Source organism: Geotrypetes seraphini, chromosome 15, assembly GCF_902459505.1.
Source record: "Geotrypetes seraphini chromosome 15, aGeoSer1.1, whole genome shotgun sequence".
Classification (NCBI taxonomy): domain Eukaryota; kingdom Metazoa; phylum Chordata; class Amphibia; order Gymnophiona; family Dermophiidae; genus Geotrypetes; species Geotrypetes seraphini.
Window position 1 is genome coordinate 67,637,488 of NC_047098.1, and position 7,710 is coordinate 67,645,197.

General features: G+C 42.0%; 1 protein-coding gene across 1 annotated transcript in view; it reads right to left on the reverse strand.

Annotated features, from left to right (window-relative positions):
• LOC117349455 (claudin-4-like) overlaps nucleotides 1-5,321 on the reverse strand; it is a 79,013-nt gene extending 73,692 nt beyond the window's left edge. Inside the window, exon 1 of the mRNA XM_033922956.1 lies at nucleotides 5,245-5,321. The gene's annotated coding sequence lies outside the window, so the exon portion shown is untranslated. The remainder of the gene's footprint in view (nucleotides 1-5,244) is intronic.
• Nucleotides 5,322-7,710: the final 2,389 nt, after the last annotated feature.

Below are 7,710 nucleotides of genomic sequence, written 5' to 3' on the forward strand. Positions count from 1 at the left end.
TTAATATTTTTATGGTCTATTGGCAATTGATAGGATCCATTTTTGAATTTACAAAATAAATCCACCGGGATGTTTGAAAAATAAACAACAAAATACCCAATTGGGAAAGAAAAGTGAATCGAAAAATCAATTCAATAGGCCGAATTAAATCAAAATTTTTTTCCCTGAATCGGGCAGCAATACTCAGAGCTTTCTCATATTTATACTGCAGCTCTTTACAAGAAAAAGGTTAGAGATGACTGTACTAAAAACGTAGGCCCCCTTTTACAAAGCCACTGCAGAGGTTTCGACTGCGGGCCTTCAAGGGAAATGCTCCAACGCTCATAGGAATCCCATGGTAGAAACTTCTGCAGTGCCTTTGTAAAAGCCAGCATTAGTAACTCTGCCCTCTACTGCCAACATATCAGGTCTCTATATAAGCACATTTCTGCAAGGCTGCCAACATCAGTGCCCAATTCTCTCGATCTGTCACTTCCTGCACACATACCACCACCAGTGCCAGATACTGTTAACCTATCAGTGCCATTTGTAAAAGGAGAAAATGTTCCTCACGGTTGTAAACTATTAAGCAAGCAAGTGAAGTGCAAACAAATGTCCAGGAAGATGAGTCCTTTAAAAGCAAACATGTTTATCCTGAATAGAATTCAGACGTGGTGCAACAAGAGGTTGACTCATCATGACCGTCAGGACTCTATTCCATTCTATCAACATTAGCAATAATTAGTCAAAAGTAAAGTAATAAATAAACAATTAGATTAATGACATTTATATAAAATTAGGGCCTGTTTTACAAAGCCGTGCGATAACGGTCCCGAAGCCCATAAAGATTTAAAAGGCTTCGGGGCTGTTGCCACGCAGCTTTGTAAAACAGGCCCTTAGTTATGAAAGTAACTATAAAAATGTTGGTTTCTTTGAGTTATCACATGAGCAAATTCAGTGGAATACAATTTCTAAAATTAATAAGGGTCTCATTTTCAAAAAAAAAAGAAAATTGGCCAAAAAGTGGCATAGAGGCATTTTTCTTGTCAAATTCTTCCAGCGGCGGCAATTCTTATGTTCTTATGCTATTTTTCAAACGTATTTTCTAGACAGATTTCTATGCTGTTGATGAGTAGTTCATCTAGATTTCAAGGGGGCATGTTAGACATGTGGTATAGGCAGGACTGAGCGGCATATACCTTGGAAATTTTTCTGTCATAATCAAACATTTAAGGGCACAGTTTGGACATTTGGGGCTAGACCTGTTTTAATAATGAATAAGTGCCAAAATCGTGGCCAAACTGACAAGATGACCCCTAGAAGTATGTAAGCATGACCCTCCACCCCCCCACACATTCCCCCAGTGGACACTGACCCACTACTGTGGTAGTACTTCATTATTACAGGATATGGTTATTCCATACTGGCTATGGTGCCACAAAAAGATCTGAACGGTGCATAAACTAATCAGATCTGAATTCACCTGAGGATATTTGTGACATTGTTCGGATTCAAGAAAAAAGTGGGCTCAGAAAGGTTCTCTTGAAGCTCAGTTTAATAGATGGGGATTGGAGAAGTTTGCTTCTCTGTTGCCTCTTCACAAAAGTGGCAAGAAAGAAGAGGTGGCCTGGAAGCCTTACTTTGGGAGCTGGAAAAGTAATGGAGACACTGCTGAAGAAAGAACAGTGAAGCTTTGTACAATTCAGTAGGTTGCAAGATTTGAAGCAAATCAGCAACAGCAAATCAGATAGGGCCCAATAATCAAAAGAAGAAGCTCCTGCCCAGTTAAACCCTGAATATTGCCACTCACTTGTTAGGTTAAGGGCAGGCTGGAGCCAGAGGCTGGGCAGAACACCTACTTTTGCTGGTTAGTGGTGATTTTCAGTCTGCCGAATGGCTAAGTAAGGACTGGAAAAAGTTAACTAGGTACCGGTCTGAATATCAACTGGTGCCTGGTTAACTTCCAGATGAACTGCTGATATCCGGATATTCAATGCCAGGAGCCGCAGTTGCATTAAATATTTGAGGTCAGTCCAACGCCACCTACCACTGCAAGCTGAATAAATTTATTGGATGGAGTGACAGTATCTGAGGATTTCAAAGTAGAGAAACAGAGGCCCTGATATTCAGACCACGGGAAGCAGCCCGGCTACCTCCCACAGTCCGCGGCAATCCCGATATTCAATGCCAGGGCTGCATCCGCCTCAGCCAGCCAAGTTGATATTCAGCGGCTGACCAGCTAAATCAAAAAGGCAAAAGATAGACCTGCTTTTTAGCTGGGTCCTTCTAGCAATTAGCCTTTGCCTGCCAGCTGCTGAATTTTGGCAGTGACCAGCCAAATCGCACAACGTAACCGGTCACCCGTCAATCCGATGAGCCAGATATTCAGTGGGTGATAGATGGCTATCTCCTGCTGAATATCGGCGGCAGTTGTGTGCAGTGAGGGCTTTCAGTGAATCTCCAGCTCTACAGCCCTGCTTTTTTATATTTTTGTTTACTTTTTGCTTGATGCAGTTTGATTTGTTGAGTAGGCAGCCTGCTCAACCAGTCAAACTGCATCAAACAAAAAGTAAATCTTCCCCCCCAAAAAAGCAGGGCTCTTGGGCTGGGGATTCTCTGAACCTCCTGAAGGCCCTGACAGTACTGATCTGACTTTGATTGGCTAAGCAGCATCTGCCTGATGTCTGCTTGACCAATCAAATTCAGAGCAGTGCCCTTAGGGCAGTGTTTCTCAACCTTTTCAAGCCAAGTACCCCCTAAACCTAACAAATACCAACCGAGTACCCCTGCCCAAGATCCATCCCACACCCGCCCAAACTCATCCCCTGACTCTACCCAATAATAATAATAAGTTTCAAGTTTATTAAAATTTTGATTTGAACGCAATATCAAGTATTTTCAATGTGTATAACAATGATAATTTATGGGAATCATTTAAAAACAATAAACATACAATCATATCCATAGTGGCCTGAAGATACATAAGGGAGGCAGGGATAAATTACAATTGTTAAACACAAAAAAAAGACCAATGTGGAAGGGACAGCATCAGGAAGGGTATTTTTTTTTTTAAGTAAAGTTTGATCTAGAAATATATGTTTAAATGAGACTTGATCTAAAAGTGAATAAAAAGATCGGTGACCTATTTACAAATCTGGTTAGAAAAAAAAAAAAAAGAAATCCAATCTAAGATTCATATGCATCTTTATATAGGTAACTTTTTAGCCTGCTTTTAAATTTATCTAAAGAAGTTTCAGTGCGTAAATAGATTGGTAGCTTGTTCCAAAGCTGAGGTCCCAAGATCGAAAAGACTGTAGTTCTTCTAGTGCCTATAACTAATTGTAATGCAATTTCTTCCATCCATTTTTTCATATACACACAATATAATCTTATTAATACATAATGGTAACCACAAAATTAAAAAAACAAAGCACACTGTACACACAGAAAATGTTAATTATCATTTATATTTGGGGAGTTTTCAAAGAGGTCAAAGCAGATGACTTTAAAATATGCAATGTCACCTCAGTAACAACTATAGAAAAATAGACAAATATAGTGCAAAATATAGACAGCAGATATCAATTCTCAAAACTGATACATTTTGATCACTAAATTGAAAATAAAATCATTTTCCTACCTTTGTTGTCTGGTGATTTCATGAGTCTCTGGTTGCACTTCCTTCTGACTGTGCATCCAATATTTATTTATTTATTTCTGTCTCTTGCATGCTTCCTCTCCTCCAGACCTCGTTCCATTCCTCAATCATCATCTCTCTCTGGCCCCAAAGCAGGAATATAAAATGCTACTTATACACCTCATATTAAGGACGGAGGAGGACATGGCTTTGCCCCAGAGCAGGAATATGGAAGGCTACTTACACACCTCATATTAAGGACGGAGGAGGGTGTGGCTTTTCCCCAGAGCAGGAATATAAAATGCTACTTATACACCTCATATTAAGGATGGAGGAGGACATGGCTTTGCCCCAGAGCAGGAATATGGAAGGCTACTTACACACCTCATATTAAGGACGGAGGAGGGCGTGGCTTTTCCCCAGAGCAGGAATATAAAATGCTACTTATACACCTCATATTAAGGACGAAGGAGGGCATGACTTTGCCCCAGAGCAGGAATATAAAATGCTACTTATACAACTCATATTAAGGACAGAGGAGGACACGACTGGTTCTCAGAGTAGGAACTTTGTTGAGGCTGCTTTTAATTCCTAACTCTTACCTACGTCTGCTTTATTATTCCCTAACCCCTATTTGTCCCATTTGTTTATTTGGATTAAATTGTAAGGTATATCGAACGGCGATTATCTCTTACACGTCTAATGTACAGTGCTGCATATGTGCGGCAGCGCTATAGAAATGATAAGTAGTGGTAGTAGTGATAAATAGGATTGCTTCTGCACCTCATAGTAACGACAGAGGAGGGTGCAGGTGTTTCTTGCAGCAAATATGGAAGGCTGCTTGTGTTCCTCAAGAGGACAGAAAAAGGTGCAGCTGGTGAGTGGATGTGTACAAGGAACAGGGTGCAGCTTGGTATCCTCAGCAAGCGAGTGGAAGTATATAAAAGAACAGCCACTGTCCCAGACTTTTGCTGGGTTTAGGATGCTCTGAATGTGACATTGATGTTATCGGATCTCATACACAAACTACAGGAATCTCTGTAGGCCCTGATATAAGACCCACGTTTCCTAGATCCGACAGGATACATACTACGCTTATAGGTACAAACCTAGATACACCACAAACATATAGGTGTTCAATTATCTCACACTCAGTGGATATAGTCGCACAGAATCACAATTCTTTCACACTCAACCTACCCAATATCTACATATTAAGGACATTCTCGATATGTACAGATATACTATCCTCTCACACTAAGCCATACAGATTCACAATCTCTTCATACCCAGCCACAATGCTCTGGCAAGCAGCACACAGAGATGCACAATTTGAAAATCAGGTGGAAGACCAGCAAAAGGCATGTCTCACCACCTGGAAAAACATTAGAGCCCCCTCATTCCATTGGGTTGCCACAAAAGTACACAATCGTCTCACACTGCAAAACACGAGAGTGCAGTTTCTCAAGCTCTGTTAACCTGAAATATTCCTCTTCTGGTCCAGCTCCCGCCCCCTCTAGTTTTCCTGCTCAGCTCCTCTGTTTGTTTTGACACTAAGTGTCGGGCACATCTCCATCTCCCTCCCTCCCCCTCTCCCTCCCCAAACTGAGAGAACAGATTTCACTCACCAGCACTGGAGGCAGCCAAAGGAGCAATACATTTGCATAGTTTCACCTGTTGCAGAGAAGGAAGAGGAAGGTGTGATCTGGGTGCATTGCCCAGCACAGAGAGATGCCTTGGCTGGGTGCCAAGGGGAGGTACAGAGAGGTGTAAACAGGATAGGAAGAGGGGGAGAGACTATGCTGTTAAGTTTCTGTGGCTACTGGTGTGAGGGGGGGGATGTTTATTGCCCTGTCATCGATACTTACCTGCTAATTGGAATTTTTCTGCAAGTGACTCAGAGCTTATCTGTCCACGTATTAGACAGTGGAAGAGACAACCAGGGACTCTGTCCATGTCTCAGAAAGGCAAAGATTAATCTATACCCAGAAAGGGAAGTAGACAGGGCAGATCTCTGTCCATACCCCAGAGGGTGAAGATGTACTATCCCTTGGCCCATAGGGTGTAAAATGTGGAATCGTGAATGACTTTCCCTGACATACCACAACTTTTAGGCAGTTATGCTCTACTAAATACAGAGAGATAGTATTCTTGGAGGGAGGGTTGCACTGTGGGATGAGAGGAGCTTGGTATCACTTGCAAGAACGTTTTTGCATTGCGTGATAAGAGGGGCTGGTTTCGCTTCTGTAACCCTGGTCTCACTCACTCACACAGCCTGTAGGTGCCAGTCAGCTCATTAGGTCAGCACCCATGACAAGGGCTCACACAAAAAGAAAAAGAAGTTGATTTACAACAGTCTTTACAATCTGTTGAGCTAGGCGAAGGCTGGAGCTGGATTTACTCCAGTAGGCTGAAGGATCATAGTCCCAGGGTTCAATCTCCACACTCAGGCCCCGATACTTTAAAATCGCCGTTAAAATCCCTTGGGTCAAAATGACAAGCAATGCCCAAAGAACCTCGTAAACATAAGAACATAAGCATAAGAACATAAGCCGTGCCTCTGCTGGGTCAGACCTGAGGTCCATCATGCCCAGCAGTCCGCTCACACGGCGGCCCATCAGGTCCTGGACCTGTATACTAGCCCTCTATCTATCCCCTTCTATCCCCTTTTCCTTCAGAAAATTGTCCAATCCCTTCTTGAATTCCAATACCATACCCTGACCTATCACTCCCTCTGGAAGCGCATTCCAGGTGTCCACCACCTGTTGGGTGAAGAAGAACTTCCTAGCATTGGTTCTGAATCTGTCCCCTTTTAATTTTTCGGAATGCCCTCTCATTCTTGTAGTTGTCGAAAGTTTGAAGAATCTGTCCCTCTCCATTGGCGAAAGCGATTGACAAATTCTTATATACCGCCAAAGCCATAGAAGTTCGAGGCGGTTTACAGCAAGAAGCGCTGGACAATCAGCGAAGAGGTTACAGTCAAAGTCAGTGAAGAGGTTACAATCAAAGTCAGCAATACAATCTTACATAATGAAGGAATATGAGAGTTATACAATCTTACATAAAGAAGGAATATGAAAGCTGATTAGATTATTAGGGATACTGGTTGATTAAGCAGAGCTGAGAAGATTCTTAGTTAACAAATCGGTTGAACAAGCTCATTTTTGCCTGTTTTCTAAAATTGAAGTAGGATGATGAGAGCACGAAAACGTTACTAAGCCAATCGTTCCATTTACCTGCCTGGAAGGCAAGAGTTCTGTCCAAGAATCTTTTGTAGTGGCAGGCTTTTATTATTGGATAGGAGAACAAATGTATTCTTCGTGTGGGTCTGAGATAACTGGCCAGATTGAAGTGGGAAATGTGGTAAGTGGGGGCAAGGCCAAATATTGATTTGTAACATATACAGGAGAACTTAAACAGGATCCGCGCCTCTAGGGGCAGCCAATGGAGTTTCTGATAGTAGGGGCTTCCCATTTCTTCAGCCCAAAGATCAGTCGAACTGCCGTGTTTTGAATGACTCTGAGTCTTAGGATGGTTTTTTTGTAGGATGCCAGGTAAATAATGTTGCAATAATCGAGCAGGCTCAGGATGGAGGATTGAACCAGTAAGTGGAAGGATGGAGCATCAAAGTATTTTCTGATGGTTCTGAGTTTCCATAGTACAGAAAATCATTTTTTAACTAATAAATCTGTGTGAGCATTAAGAGTGAGGTGGCGGACCAGGGTGACTCCTAGAATTTTAATGGAGTGGTCAATAGGGAAGACCTGACCGTTCAAGGAGATAGATGGATTGCTGATTTTGTCATTGGGGGTAGCGAGGAAAAATTTAGTTTTGTCGGTGTTGAGCTTCAATTTGAAGTTGGTCATCCATAGTTCGATTTCCTATAGAATGGATGAAAGATGAGTCTTAGTCTTAGAGGTTAGAGTGGTAATGGGAATAATAATGGTGATATTGTCTGCATAGATGTAGAATTTAACCTTTAGGTTTTGAAGTAAGTTCCCCAATGAGGCAAGGTAGATGTTGAACAGAGTGGGGGAAAGGGGAGAGCCCTGTGGGACTCCGCATGAGTTGACCCAACTAACAGATTTTTTTAT